Consider the following 16,050-nt stretch of genomic DNA (forward strand, 5'->3'; position numbering starts at 1 on the left):
AAGGCTCCAATTCTGCTACCACGCAGAGAGGACATATTGTTAAATCCATCAGGAGAAACTCACCCATTTGTACGGTCAGGGAACTTGAACCTGATAGCATGGCCGATTTCAGGAAGAATTGGTCCAAGCCAGGACTTTTGGATTGGCTCAGGAGTTTATTAGGGAGTCATGGGGCCCAGCTACCGGGAATGCCTACAGAGTGGCATGGATTAGATGGAGTAATTGGTGTATGGAGAGAAAGGTTGATCCCATACGAATGGATGTAGTACACATAGTGAATTTTTTGACAGCAAAGGCGGCTCAGACAAAAGCTTACAGGACCATTAACAATTATAGATCGGCGATATCGGCAGGTCATGTGTACATTGAGGGTAGACCAGCAGGTGAGCACCCCTTAGTATGTAAGCTTCTGAAAGGGGTCAGATGCATGAGACCACCCACACCTAGATATTCTCGTTTGTGGGATGTGAGTGTGGTATTAAGGATGTTTGAGACTTGGCCAGACAATGAGTATCTTTCTCGGAAAGCGCTGTGGGCTAAGTTAATTACTTTGTTTGATTTCATGCAAGAGAGTGTCTAATGTGAAGGCTTCAGAGGTAAATAGGAAATTCTTTTCACCTTCAGGAGTAGTATTCTAAATAGAGAAGAGAACGAAGACAAACATTAAATCAGTTGAGTATATGGCTTTTCCGGTGAAGCCTAAATTGTGCCTAGTTAGGTGCTTGAAAGTGTATGAAGACAGGGCAAATATGGTGAGACCCAATGGGGAATATCAATTGTTGATAGCTATTAGGAAGCCTTTTAAAGCGGTAGCATCAGCCACCTTGTCTAGATGGGTAAGGTGGTGTATGGCAGAGGCAGGCATAGATGAAGGTCAGTTCGGAGCACATTCCACAAGGGTTGCTATGGCGTTGTCGGCCTTTATGGCAGGAGCCCGCCTAGAGGATATTTTGAAGGTGGCAGACTGGTCTAATGAACAAGAATTTTTATTTTAGACTGGTAGAACAAGTAGCGTCGTTGGTGGTACGTAAGCTTTAAACGATCATAATCTGAGCCTCCGAGTCTTGACATAGAATACAGATTTTGCATACATTTGTTACAGAACATCATGATTCTATTAAAGACTTGGAGGCAAAAGGTTATTCCACCCAATTTCAATTGCTACAATATAAATGTGTAAATATGGTATTTGAAGACTAATGATGCTGTATATGATATTGTAATGTTATTGTTATGCGATTGCCCACCCATTCATGATGAGATAGGTGATGGTTTATACATGTTTCAACAGGAGCGGAGCAGAAGACAACGCCTTGAGAGGGGAACAAGGTGAAGTTTAAGTCGTCTACGGGTTGGGGCGCAAGTTTGGATGTTCATTCAGCAAAAGAAAGAGGAAGGACTATGGTTGCAGCAAGTGTTATAGAGGATGTGAGGAGTTGTAAGTGGGCTCAGAAATCATGTGATTTTAGGAACTTATGAAAAACGGACTACAAATTCACTGGTTTTGTTGGGAATTGTAGTTTTTTGTGTTATTTGTTTTTCAGAATTTTTTTTGTTGAAATTGCTGCTCGAGTAGTAAAGAAGTTCAGAGCATAATCTTTCGCCTCCGAGTCTTTAATAGAATCATGACTTTCTGTAACGAATGTATGGAAAATCTGTACTCTATCTGTGCAGTTCTTCATCAATGTCTATCCGTCCCCGTCACTTGCATCAATGTCTATCCGTCCCCGTCACTTGCATCCCCAAGACCTCTGCTGTACTGTGGTTTAGTTTTCTTTTTTGACCTGTTGCTCTTTAATTTTCAAGTGATCAGCTGAACTGGGATGTGGTCTTTGCTACATCGAATACAGTGCTTAATTTGTGGGGGTGTTTGCCACTGCTCAGCCCTGGGACTTAGTTCTGAGACTTATTTCTGAGCCCCATTTTCTCAGATTCTGATTTATTATGTTGTGTTTTGGCAACTTTATTGTTAATCTCAATCAGCAGTTGTCACACGACAAGCAACAACAGTGTGCGCTGGCCACCTTCTCTTCACCTTGTGTCGGCACATCGTTAGTCATGAACTTGATGACGCAAGTGGTAGTTATTTGTTTTCATTGATAACAAAGAGTTGGAAGGTGACATTGCTGGGTGCTTCTGCTGGCCACGCCCACACACTTCTCCAGTCATCCTGCATCACGTTGGAGCTTCCCCATTACTGAAATGCGCAGCAACATTATTGTGGGATGGCAACAAAAGGACAGTCACCAGCCAGCATCAACAACACTGTGGAAAGGCCATGGAAAAAGCCACTCCCTAAGAGGAGTGCATTTTATGAATGTCAACCTATACACAAAGGTTTTACTGAAATGTTAAACAGTTCAGTAGTAATTTTTCCTGCCTTTTTTCAAGCAGGTTTGCTTGTTTTTCTGTGGATAGATGGTCAACATGTTCCAATTGCCACCTATACAATCAGTGAAAAATGTTAACCATGATGATGTGTTTAAAGAAGCACTTAAACATTTGTCTTAAACAAGTATGTTATGTTATGTTATTTTATGTTTGGCAACTGTAAATTGCACATCTGCCATGGATTGTGCATCCATCATCCAAAATAGCCAGTGGGAGTTTCATTGTTAACCCTTAATATGCAGGCACTGTGGGGGAACAATCATGGGTGTTTGCAGCAGTTGACCGGGAGTTGCCGCCCAATGTGTTCAAAGTGCGTTTGAAAATATTTGGGCCCTGGTAACTTACTTATTTTAAACAAAGTAAGCACTGATAGCACATACCCTTGTCTCTCTTCTCTGTCAGCAAGTTTTCCTCATCCATTGATCTCTCGGAAAACTGCAGGTCTGTGGGTAGCATTGCATCAGGGTTCAACATTTCTGGGAGCTATTTAGCTTCTGTTTCTAGCCAGGAGAACCAGGAGCTACTTTTGGCTCCCCATGGCAATTGGTGCCATGCAAACATTCGAATGTGACATTAACATTGTGAATTTGAATAAATGCCCTTTAGAAACATCTAGGAGACATTTAAAGCAAAATGGATTGTATATAACCGTACAAAAGTAACATTTTGTATCTCATATGGCAGCTCGGTTTGCGGTGTGCCATGTACTAGTTCCTGGTGCCCCAGAGGTATCTCCTGCCTAGTGGGGGATGCTCAATACCCAGGAGCTGGTTTTAGGTCCTGCTAATGAAATTTTAATTTCAACCCGTCAGAACCATTGTCTGTAGTACTGTAGTTGAGTGTCCCAGGGCCCTCAGCAAATACCTAGCATCTCTCCTTTGTTAGGTTGGACATTCCACCTCCACTTCTGTCAAACCTCGCAGGCAATGCAGGTCAGCGACTGTTACCACATCCTTCCGCTAGGATTCCTGTGCGGACTCAGTAATCCCAGTGGGTAATCCACCTTGTTTTCCCCGGCATGATGTCCCCCCCCCTCTCTGTGTACATAGTAACCATTTAGCTGCTATCTGCCTCACCACCCGGGCTAGTAGACAGAGCTACTTTAACAGTTGACTGCTCTTGCAAACATCATCCAAATTCTGCATTGTACCTTGATTTTGCCTGCAAAACAGTTAGTGTACCACATGTCAATATGGTGAATTCCATTTAGGAAATTCTTGTACTTTCTTGGCCTTTACCTTCTGGGACTTCTAGTTCTGTGTTTCACATTTATAAATCCAGGACTACACGTCCCAGAATGCACAGAAATAAAACATAACTGTGCAAACCTCTCCCCAACAGAATAGGGCATGTTGGCAGACCGTGGGGCAGGAGGTTTTGTGCACACTTTGTTATTTTTATTTTTTTGTTCATTTAGGAAGCATTGACTCCTTACGCACATATGAAGGATCCATAGATAAATTAAAAATAACATTCAATTACAAACTATAGTTAATCAGATGAACAGCAAAATTACATTTCATTTCGAGCATTACACAGTATACTATGGTTCATTCATTCATACATCGTCCATTTTCTTCAGATGGATAGTCGATTATGAAAGGGTACGTTGCCTTGATCTTAAGCCATATGTGAAAAGCGGCAGCTGTAATAACATATGAATCCCCACAGTAGAGCATGTTCCAGAAGTGGTCTGAGCAATAATTTACAAATTTGGCATGTAAAGAGCACGGAGAACCTGACAATCTGTAAGGACATGTCATGCTGTTTGCACCTGAGGATGGCATAATTGGCAGAGGCGTTCCTCTCTTTTCATCCCCTTCCATGCCCCAGTGTATTCCAAGACAGGGAGAATATCAAATCTAATGTGGAGTATAAATCTGATGAGACTCTGGAGAAATAAAGTAACAAGATATCGACGCAGGGAATCTGCAAATTGGCCCTGCTGACAATGCACCGCGTACCTGCTCAATTTTACCAATCTTTGCGTACCCTGAGGCCCATCGGCGTGTGGAGCGATGATAAAATAATGTTTAATTAATAAATAAATACTGAGAGATGCGATACGGCCATGCATGCAGGATTTGCTACTAAGCCTGCTCAAAAATACAGGAACATCGCATGTATTGGAGCAGGCTAAATTAATATCTAAGCAGTGTGAGCCCACCATGTTCTCCCAATCCTCGAACCAAGTGCTTTTAGAGCAGAGATTTCTAATAGCCTTATTTACAAATATAAAATCAATTCTACTGTGGCTTACCCCATTGGACCATGTAACATTTGCTAGGTGAGAGTCCGCCGACAGCGGACTAAGCGGACAGAACCTCTGACCACTCTCTTGCTCACTTGTTTAAAGCAGTCCCTATAGGACCTCCAGTGGGACACCCAAACGCTACCGAGCAATCCACGTTAAAGTCACCCGTAAGTATAATGCCCCCCGCTTTCGTCCTATCCAGACATTCACACAAGGTATCGTGCATGCAATCAATGAGGTTAGTAGTTATAGCCCGACCAGGATAGTCATAAAGGGTGACCAACAGTGTACCATGGAAAAAGTAAATGGACCTTTTGATTGTAAATCTCATCCTGAGTTGATACATGGGTCGGGCCGGCAGGACCCTCCGGTAGAGTGTGAGGCCTGCGAAACTGGTAGTAAGCAGGGTAGACAGCATGGATATCAAAGCTCAAGTCGTAAAGCAAGGAAGAATTTTTGCAGACACAATCCACAATCCGGGAGGAGGCCAGTTTTGTCAGCACCCAGTTTGTGGTACTGTAATAAGGGGGCAACTCTAAGGATACTATGTCCTCAGAGGTAAGCCCCCTTAAGTGAGGGATAACCTGCAACAAGGAGAGCAACCGTGTTTGGTTCAAGAAAGGTCTATAACCAGTTCTCGTTCCACAATCTTGATGAACTTTGAGCCAGCTTTATTCCAGCGAATATCTGTAGGCATCGTCTCGTTTGTTTTACGTCTTCTCCCAGGTTTCACACATGTATGCCATGCCGCTAGTAGTGTGTTAAGGGGGGTCCTTGTGGGTCAGCTTGGTCAGCAATAGAGAGGGAGCCTGTTTGCTAGGTCTCATATTAAGCTCTTTGGGCTGGACCTCATTATTGCAATTCGTTGAATCGCCTTTGAAATCTGTAGCTCCTATGATAGTAGAGGGGTAATCCTTATCCATCCTTAAGGCATTGGGGGCCCGCTTTCCAACCAAAGGGCCGTTTACTATCACCTGGCGAGTAACACCGTTGGGTAGGATGTTGACCACTATGTAGTTATCGGGTAAAGAAGAAAGTACCAAGGCGGGGTCTGGCAATTGTGGAAATATAGATGGAGGAACTGTCACCTTGACAGGAGTGTCCTCATGTTTTGAGGCGGGAGGGATGCATGGCCGATCCCCTAACTTCATCCTTTGCTTCTTTTTCTTCTTGGGTGAAACCCCTGCGCTCGCCAGAATTGACTGTTCCACTTCGATGGCTGTTAAAGCTTGCTTTCTTGAGGCCACTGTCACCCTCAACTGGGGGGCCTGCAAGGTCACAATGTAATGAGGCACTATTTTGTTGGAAACCAAGAGTGCCTCTGTTTCCAGGCCAAGTCTCTTCTCAGCAGATACAGGGCCCGATTCATGGAATTAATTGTGCGTAAAAAAGGGGGACTTGCGCGCAAGCGCCCGTCTGCTGATTCATGGAACACATTGCACGTGGCTTACCGCAGAAGGTTTGGCAAGAAGGTTATCATACCGCCATAAAACCAATACTGTGACACCCCTAATCTGGTGTGCACAAAAGGCACACATGGAACATGCAGTATGCCACCAACCGCATGGAAAAATACACATTCAAATGCCTGTATGTTACCTAAACCCTCCCAAACCTCATGTCACCTGGTTCCCACACTATGCCATGGCAAGCAAAGTCAAAAGTTTAGTTTAGTTTAGTTTATTATTTGTATAGCGCGCCAAACCCTTTAGTATCCGGGCGCAAACAGACAAGGATATGCTCAACTTGGTTACAGGTACATAGAAATCAGATGAAGGTGCAGAGATGCGCTGAGCTTGGTTACAGATATGCTCGGCTAATTGCAAGTACAGGAAAAGGCAGGAAGTGTAGACATAGACATCAGCAATATTACAGCAAGCAGATATGAACAAGGGGAGATCAAGGACAGGGGAGCAAGGAGCATGCTCCTGTTCGCGTAATATAAAGTTATATACAGTAATGTACAATGTGACAAGTGGACTAGTTAGCTGTCGTTGGGGAGAGATCAAGGACAGGGGAGCAAGGAGAGATCAGGACAGGGGAGCGAGGAGCATGCTCCTGTTCACGTAATATATAGTTATATACAGTAATGTACAATGTGACAAGTGGACTAGTTAGCTGTCGTTGGCTCTCAGCCACCTAGTGAGGTTTTGTCTAAATTTTGCGAAAGGCTGAGGTTCTCTGACATCATGCGGGAGGGAGTTACCAATCGGAATACCACAAGTGACACATAAATGGTGAACACATAACAGTACTGTCACAAAGCGCTCAACGATAAACAGAACTAGCACTGAAATAACTCACTCTTGCGCATCAAAACAATAATGTACACGGGAGCATCAATCAACCAGTATAACATACCAGAAACACAGGACCCAACAGTGAATATGTCAGACAGTCACCAATCGGAATACCACAAGTGCTTCAATGTGCCCTAACAAACACATAGCACCCGTCTATTTGAAGTGTGGCACTGCCAACTAAAGGGGGCAGGGACGTGCATACCGCAGGAAGGCCAACAACAATGGAGACCGGCAAGCTAATACATGAAGATGGAACATGAAAACATGATGGAGCCCAATGTCAAAACAAAAAAGGGATGCCAACCATGCACTCAACCAACAATCATGAATCCCGCTAGGGGTGTATACACAGGTTGGACTTGAGACTGCCCACCGATATAACAGAACCTCAATGCCTCTCTGTAATTTACTTTCACACGCTGCACTCCTTGCAAGCCCATAGAAAAGGGAAGCAGGAGTCGCATATGTGTCTGGACCTTAAGGCACAAACAAGGAGTGTACCAACACGAGACAAGGCTGTATGGGCCCATCTGGAACGTACAGTGGATGCCACACAAAGCAGCACACTGTCACATAAATGCACAATAGACAAAAAAAGATTAACATTTTTTTAAAAAATGCCCATGGGCTTCCCAGGAGGGTGGAGGGACAGGATGCACCTCAACACCCACATGTGTTGATATTGAAAAATGTTTTTTTAAAACCCTCCATGGGTTCGTGGTCCGCATGGCTATCATGAATTGGGAGAGCTGTCGCTGCTGTTGCCACCCTCTGGTGTAGCAATAGAAGGTGGTAGTGGTAAGTGAGGTTCACCACGTATAGCCCTGGTCTGGTCCTCCATGGCAGCGGCCATGCAGGACTGAGATGTTCGCATCTGCAACATGATGCCACGGATGTCTGCATGCAACACCTCACGGGATGCATGCAGTTCTGCTTGCACCACGTCACGGGATGCACGCAGTTCCGCAGAGATGGTGTGCGTCAACTGTTGCATCTGCTGTTCTGACCATCTACTGCGTGCTGCCTCGAGTGCAGCCAGTGTAAGTCTCTGAGTGACCTATCCTTTTCCCTCAGGGCAGCCCTGTGGGCCTGACCCTCTGCAGCCATGGCTGCGCACAGACCCCTCATTTCTGCCCGTTGGCAACTGTTGCTGGCCTGCATGTGGAGCCTGTGTGAGCGGCATTCGCACCGCAATGCCTTCTGCTGGAGCTCTATCTGTCTTTCTGGGGGGTGAATGGAATTAGCCAACCTATCCATGCCCTGAGCCAACATCTCATATGAAGCCCCCTGTTGTTGTGCAACAGAATACATGGACTGTGAAGGCAAGCGTTGTTATTTATTACTGCAAACAGTTTAAAGCGGTAATACACCTCAAAAACCGCTCACCTTGACAATACGGAAATCCAATGTGGAAGAGTCAAATGCAGCAGTGAAAGCTCCCCTGAAACAATCCTGGCCCCTCCGACCCGGAAAGAAGTGAAAACCGGGGGAGAGGATAGGATCGCCAGGGAAACCCTCTAATGGGAAGAAAACCCTGGTCGAGTCTGGAAGCTCGTCGATCGGGAAGTAGTAGTAGCAGGAGAATCCTTGAGAGGTGGTTTCAAACGGAAGTTGCACAGGATATCCTTTCTGAGTAAACGAGAGGAATAGATAGTATCAGTGAAGGTAAAAAGGGAAGACAGCCAAAAGAGAAGGCGGAAGGGAAAAGTTCTCACCCTTGGAGGGAAGGATTGGGACTGAAACTTCAGAGCTGGGCTTCGGAAGAACAACGGAAGAGAGGCAGGAGGTCTGCAAGAACAGATAGGTAAGTGATTCTAATCGGGGCTAGAAGAGAAGACTCAGGGAATAAGAAGCTTACCCAAATAGGGTTCAAAGCAGAAGATAATGCCGTGGAGGAGGTGTTATAGACGGCTAAGTTGAGCAGGGATCGCCGGGTTGGACTGAAGACGAAGGTAGCAGAGATTGGAAAGGTTGAATGGAGATAATCTCTGAGAGATAGATAAAGACAAGATTTGGACAGATTAAAGAGTAATCAAGGACTAATAGACACGTAAATACAGGATTCAAATAACGAACTCACGGAGCGTCTGTAACAGAAGCGACGCGATGAAACCTTGGCTTGGAGTCTGGATATAGTATCACGTGAGCGGTCCGTAGTCTCTCGGAGGGACGTGAAGAGACTAGACCGTAGCTGTCGGCTGGAGAAATCCGACAGGCATCCATCTTGGAACTGCACTTCCGCATGATACCGCACAAGCGGGCACGGGACCATAGAGTCCATCTACCGCAATGTGCAACAGTATACCCCCTCCTCCTGGGGGGTGCCCCGGGTTTACCTGGATGGAGCCGGAAAAAACGCTGCACCAATCGGGGAGCATGAACCCCAGAGGCAGGTTCCCAGGTCCTTTCAGCAGGAGAATAACCCTTCCAGTCAATCAGAAACTGCAATCTACCTCTCCGAACGCGAGAGTCACACACACCGGCCACCTCAAATTCAGGACCCTCATCAGTAAGGACAGGAGGAGGAGGAACCCTTCCCGTCCGAAGAAAACGATCCGGTACCACCAATTTAATTTGAGACAGATGAAATACAGGGTGTATCCGAGACCAAGAGGCTGGTAAAGCCAGTTTGACCGCAGCTTCGCCCACCATGGCTAACACTTTAAAGGGTCCAAAGTATCTCGGCGATAGTTTAGACGGAACAAGATGACGAGGAAGAAAACGGGAAGCCAACCAAACCGAGTCACCGATGGTAAGTTTCGGGGCAATGCGGCGATGAAGATCGGCATTCCGCTTAGCACGGTCTTGAGCCTCCACAAGAGATCGCTTAGCCAGTCTCTGACCTTCCTGAATGCCCGCAATAAATTCATCCACCCCTGGGCAACAGGAAGAAGGAGACGACACCATAGGAACAAAGGAGGGATGGAAGCCATAAGAACAATGAAAGGGGCTGGTCCGGAGGGCAGAGTGACGGGAATTATTGTAGGCAAATTCAGCAAAAGGGAGTAAACCTGCCCAATCATCCTGGGCCGCTGAAACGAAGCAACGTAGATATCCTTCAAGTGTTTGATTCAAACGCTCCGTTTGCCCATTGGTCTGGGGATGATATCCTGACGAGAGGGCTCGTTTAATCCCTAAGACGTGACACGTCTTTTGCCAGAAAAGTGAAGTATACTGAGGACCTCGGTCTGAGATGATGGTGTCTGGGAGGCCATGACGGGAGAAGAGTTCAGATAAAAAGATTTTAGCCATCAAAGTTGCCCCCGGTAGCTTCTCTAAAGGGGTAAAATGTGCCAATTTGGTGAAATAGTCAATTGTCACCATAATGGCTGTCTTGTTCTCCGAAGGAGGTAGATCAGAAACAAAATCTGTAGAGATGATTTGCCAAGGCCGATCTGGAATTGGCATCCTCGTTAATAACCCGAAAGGAGGAGTACGAGGAGTCTTTGCGTGCGCACAGTTACTACAAGCCGCAACATAATCCTGGACATCAGATCGCATATTTGGCCACCAGAAGTGTCGTTGTACGAGTTCCAATGTTGATAGAAACCCTCTATGACCTGCAGCCTTAGAGTCATGACACATTTGTAACACTTCGAGTTGTAAAGAGGGAATGGGAATCAACAGCTGAGTGCCGTGAAAGAAATATTCCTTATCTTTAGAGAGATGGTGGGTGGATGCAATGTCTTCACAGAACGATTTATTTTGATCAGTGGCTGTTCGTACTTCTTGGGGAAAGTTAGTTAAGACAGCAATAAAACGAGCGTTGGGAAACATCTTCTCGGAACAGAATGTCGATGTAGGAGAGTCCTTACGAGACAGAGCATCAGCCTTCTGATTATGTTTTCCCGGCAAAAAGGTGAACTCAATTCGAAAGGGAAGAAAAAAATAAGCCCAGCGGGCCTGCCTGCTGTTGGTTGTGTAGGCATTCTGAAGGGCTCGTAGATTCTGATGATCAGTGCGAACCTTGATAGGATGGGTAGATCCCAGGAGTAGGTGTCTCCATTCTTTGAAAGATTGTTTGATAGCCAGAAGCTCTTTCTCAAGTACTGAATAATTTTGTTCTGCCGCATTGAAAGTTTTGGACAGATAAGCCACAGGTCTTTCTTCTCCCTGTTCTGATAATTGTAATAGTACGGCACCCAACGCAAATTGCGAAGCGTCTGTCTCCACAATGAATTGTTTAGTTTGATCAGGGTTTATAAGAACTGAAGCAGAAGTGAATATCTCCTTTAGCGTTTGGAAGGCGTTCTGAGCCGTATCGTTCCAGACGAACGGGACCCCTTTCTTAAGAAGCCTGGTGATGGGTAAAATGATTTCCGAAAAACCCGGAATGAATTTCCGGTAGAAGTTGGCAAAGCCAAGAAATCGTTGAATGTCTTTTATGCTAGAGGGAATTGGCCAATCCAACACAGCTGACACCTTCTTTGGATCCATAGAGATGCCCTGAGAAGATAGCACAAATCCGAGGTAATTGACTTGCTCCTGGTGGAACTCACATTTGGTGGACTTACAGTACAGATGATTGTTTTGAAGACGTTCCAACACTGTGTTGACATGTCAGATATGTTCCTCTGGGTTCTTGGAATAAACCAAGATATCATCTAGATAGATGATGACGAAATGAAACAGAATGTCGGCAAAGAGATGGTCCATGAACTGCTGAAATATTGCCGGTGCATTGACCAGGCCAAATGGCATGACGTGGTACTCATAGTGCCCGAAAGGGGTGCGAAAGGCAGTTTTCCATTCATCTCCTGCAGCTATTCGTATGAGATGGTAAGCACCTCGGAGATCCAGCTTAGTGTAAACAGTAGCCCCTCGAACCGCTTCAAGGATGTCTGTGATGAGAGGCATAGGATACTTGTCAGCAATGGTTATCTTGTTTAATCCTCGATAATCAATGCAAGGGCGAAGTTCATCCGAGTCTTTCTTAGGGATAAAGAAGAGAGAAGCTCCGGCTGGAGACACAGATTCGGTTATTAGCCCATTGCGTAAATTGGTTTGAAGATAATCTTTCAAAACAGTCTTCTCCCGTTGTGAAAGCACATACATACGGCCGAAAGGAATGGGCTGTTCGGGGTGTATATCTATATGACAATCATCCCTTCTATGAGGCGGTAAGGTAGGAAATTCGGGATTTGCAAATATAGATCGGAATTCCCAATGACATTTAGGGATCATTTCCAAGTGGTTAATAGAGGAAACAGCAGGATGATGGTCTTCCATAGTGGGGAGACGTATGCCTGCTGACTCCTGAGAAAGGCAATGGTGAGTACAATACTCTGATCCCAAGAACAGAGTACCTGCTGACCAATTGATATATGGGTTATGGAGTCTTAACCAGGGAAGGCCTAAAATGATAGGAAAATGGGCAGTTCTGATCAGATCAAAAACCAGAGTTTCTTTATGGCCGGCGATCATGCAAGTGATAGGATCGGTCTGTTCTTTTACCGGTCCTGAACTTAAGGGACTACCGTCCACACCCTGAATAGGAGTAACCATGTTCTTGGATACGAGTGTAATCCCGTGTTTCTTAGCCCATTCATAATCCAAAAAATTCCCAGCCGCTCCGCAGTCAATCAAGGCGGGAATACCAGGTAGAATGTGTTCTGAAAGTATCATGGACAAGGAAACTACTACCATGGTCTGATTGGTTGAGGCATTGTCTACTGTCAGACTCGACTTACAGGGGGAAACAGAATTCTGTAACTCTACCGTTCTTCCCCTCTCGGTAGAGCTCTGGAGTTTCCCGACTTCGGAGTAGTAAAGCGACGAGGAGGAACAAGATGACAATCTTTCAGTACATGAGAAGAGGACCCACAGTACATGCATAGTCCAAGATTCTTTCTTCTTTCCTTTTCGGTTGCAGATAACGGTCCTCTAACGGTCCCTATCTGCATAGGCTCTTCAGTATGGGGAAGAGTCCTATTCCCAACATAGGAATGATCAATTGAAGGTCGAGATCCTTTGATCTTCTTTCTTTCATGAGACCGTTCTTGCATTCGATAATCTATCTGCATAGTTAGAGTAATCATGTCAGCCAAATTAGCCGGACGAGGTACCTTAGAAACCTCATCTTTAAGGTCTTCCGTTAAGCCTCTACGAAAAAGGGTAAGAAGCCCTTCATCTGGCCACCCTACTTCTGAAGACAATTGTTTGAATTGTGTTATGTATCCTAGCAAATCCTTACTTCCCTGTTTCAAATCAAGAAGTCTTTCTTGTGTGGAAACTGATATTTCCTTTCTGCCGAACAGACTTAAGGCTATTGGAGAAGGCGGGGTAAGAATCTAGGATCCCATTATTAGAAGTGACTAGAGGCGTGGCCCAAGCCAATGCAGGGCCAGAAAGATGGGAAATCACGAACCCCACTTTGTCCTTGTCTGTAGGAAAAAACCGAGATTTGAAAGTAAATTGGACCGTACAACTATCTAGAAATTCTTTGAGCTTATATGGATCTCCGTCGTACATTAGGGCATGTAAGGAAGAAGGGGGGAGTGTCTGAAAATGCCCTAGTGACTTGCTGTCGCAGCTGAGCATTATCTTGTTTTAAAGATTGCATCTCTAAGGACATGGCTTGCATAGCTGCCATTAATTGTTGCATTTGCTGCTCCATAAGGATTCCGAATGTCAATATAAGGCGTCGCTTATTGTTATTAATTACTGCAAACAGTTTAAAGCGGTAATACACCTCAAAAACCGCTCACCTTGACAATACGGAAATCCAATGTGGAAGAGTGAAATGCAGCAGTGAAAGCTCCCCTGAAACAATCCTGGCCCCTCCGACCCGGAAAGAAGTGAAAACCGGGGGAGAGGATAGGATCGCCAGGGAAACCCTCTAATGGGAAGAAAACCCTGGTCGAGTCTGGAAGCTCGTCGATCGGGAAGTAGTAGTAGCAGGAGAATCCTTGAGAGGTGGTTTCAAACGGAAGTTGCACAGGATATCCTTTCTGAGTAAACGAGAGGAATAGATAGTATCAGTGAAAAGTAAAAAGGGAAGACAGCCAAAAGAGAAGGCGGAAGGGAAAAGTTCTCACCCTTGGAGGGAAGGATTGGGACTGAAACTTCGGAGCTGGGCTTCGGAAGAACAACGGAAGAGAGGCAGGAGGTCTGCAAGAACAGATAGGTAAGTGATTCTAATCGGGGCTAGAAGAGAAGACTCAGGGAATAAGAAGCTTACCCAAATAGGGTTCAAAGCAGAAGATAATGCCGTGGAGGAGGTGTTATAGACGGCTAAGTTGAGCAGGGATCGCCGGGTTGGACTGAAGACGAAGGTAGCAGAGATTTGAAAGGTTGAATGGAGATAATCTCTGAGAGATAGATAAAGACAAGATTTGGACAGATTAAAGAGTAATCAAGGACTAATAGACACGTAAATACAGGATTCAAATAACGAACTCACGGAGCGTCTGTAACAGAAGCGACGCGATGAAACCTTGGCTTGGAGTCTGGATATAGTATCACGTGAGCGGTCCGTAGTCTCTCGGAGGGACGTGAAGAGACTAGACCGTAGCTGTCGGCTGGAGAAATCCGACAGGCATCCATCTTGGAACTGCACTTCCGCACGATACCGTACAAGCGGGCACGGGACCATAGAGTCCATCTACCGCAATGTGTAACAAGCGTCCCCAACCAGCACGATCCTCCCCGCAATGAGAGACAATGATGGACTCTCCCAGGATGGGAATAAGGCCAAGACAAAGTACGGGTGAGCGTAAATGGGAGTTTATCAATCAGAATAGGGCATGCAAAGAACTCTGCAAACTCCGAGAGCGCTCTGTCTGACAATAGCAAAGACAGGCGTATATATTTACAAAAAACGTCATCAGAACCTACACACTATAGGGGGCACAAGTTCAATGGGATTGGGTGGCGACAACTAGCTATAGGTGCTGCTGTGATGTGGTTGGCCTTGGCTGGAGGACATCACTGGTCAGCCTCGTGGGTTGAGCTGGGCCTGGCGGGCCAGCTGGGTTCATCCGGGCGGTGTCGTTGTGCCACTGCGGCCAGTGTCAGAGATGAATGTCTTTTCCTGACTTCTTTGCCCTAGGCCATGCACACCGCAGTCATTCAGTCATTTGCAATATTATCCTCTTAAGTAAATCTTCCAATAGGTTATTCTACAGGTTAATGCAACACAGGAGGAATGCACCTCGAGAGGGGTTTGATGGCGATTCATCAGTACATGGTTACCAGTGTCCTGTTGACCGGGTACCATAGGTCGTGGGGCTGGGTCTAAGGGCATGGGACAGGCGGTACATGTCATCATGTCTTGTTAGAAGTCATTATGAATGTGTTGCTGTAATGTTGCCATAATATTGGGTGTCCTAATTTTACAGGGGCCATTAACCTAAGGTGATCCGGTGGGTCGTGGGGCTTAAGAGAGGGCGCCTCTGGATTTGTGTTTTCAGGCGGAGGTTTACTGCTGGGCTGTAAATAATACAGGTGGCGGGCCGTGGCCTTGGGTGCTGCAGAGGGAACTACAAATCTTTGAAGCGGCTCCAGCCTAGTTGGGGGAGGTGGAGCAGCGCGACGCAGCGCGGGCCTCTACTCTCTCGCCTGGCAGGCTTCGCTGGGAGGGAGGGGGAATGGCCTTGCATATACTCACAAAGGTATCTTCCTTGTGTGTTGCCGATTTTAGGTGAAAGCATCATAAACATTCAAATAATATACAATACTAATTGAGTCATTCCAAAGCTCACATTTTAACATTGCTGATGCCTCTCAAATATAGCCAGTCCAAGCACATTATTTGTACACTATGTTTTAACAACTACAACATTTTGTTATATGCATATACATTTGCAGTAAGTGAGGTAGTAGTGAGGTTGGTGGAGCGCATAGAAACGATTCGCCATTGTACGTGACGGTAGTGGCACATAAGGGGCTTGGACATACACACATGAAGGGTGCATTTTCGTGCACCCTTTACATGAGCCCTCAATATGGTTGCATTTGTCTTTCTCTGCACTCTAGCAGCATTAGTTTGGATATGGCGCGGGACCGTGGGGTGTAAACCTTTCAATGATACGCATAACAAATAACCCCCCGGGACGCTTTTACTATTTGTACATAACTGCAGTGGTGTGGGTGCTACATTGC

At 45.7% G+C, this 16,050-nt stretch overlaps 1 protein-coding gene across 8 annotated transcripts in view; it reads left to right on the forward strand.

The window, feature by feature from the left end:
• The window catches only part of CTNS (cystinosin, lysosomal cystine transporter), a 418,668-nt gene that overhangs the window by 64,513 nt on the left and 338,105 nt on the right, over nucleotides 1-16,050 (forward strand). For 4 of the 8 annotated variants that reach the window (XM_069615198.1, XM_069615199.1, XM_069615200.1 and 1 more), the window contains one exon: nucleotides 1,292-1,438. The exons of the other annotated variants lie outside the window; for them this stretch is intronic. The gene's annotated coding sequence lies outside the window, so the exon portion shown is untranslated. The remainder of the gene's footprint in view (nucleotides 1-1,291; nucleotides 1,439-16,050) is intronic. 8 annotated transcript variants of the gene reach the window in all.

Source organism: Ambystoma mexicanum, chromosome 9 (genome assembly GCF_040938575.1).
Source record: "Ambystoma mexicanum isolate Mex_15411 chromosome 9, UKY_AmexF1_1, whole genome shotgun sequence".
Lineage (NCBI taxonomy): Eukaryota > Metazoa > Chordata > Amphibia > Caudata > Ambystomatidae > Ambystoma > Ambystoma mexicanum.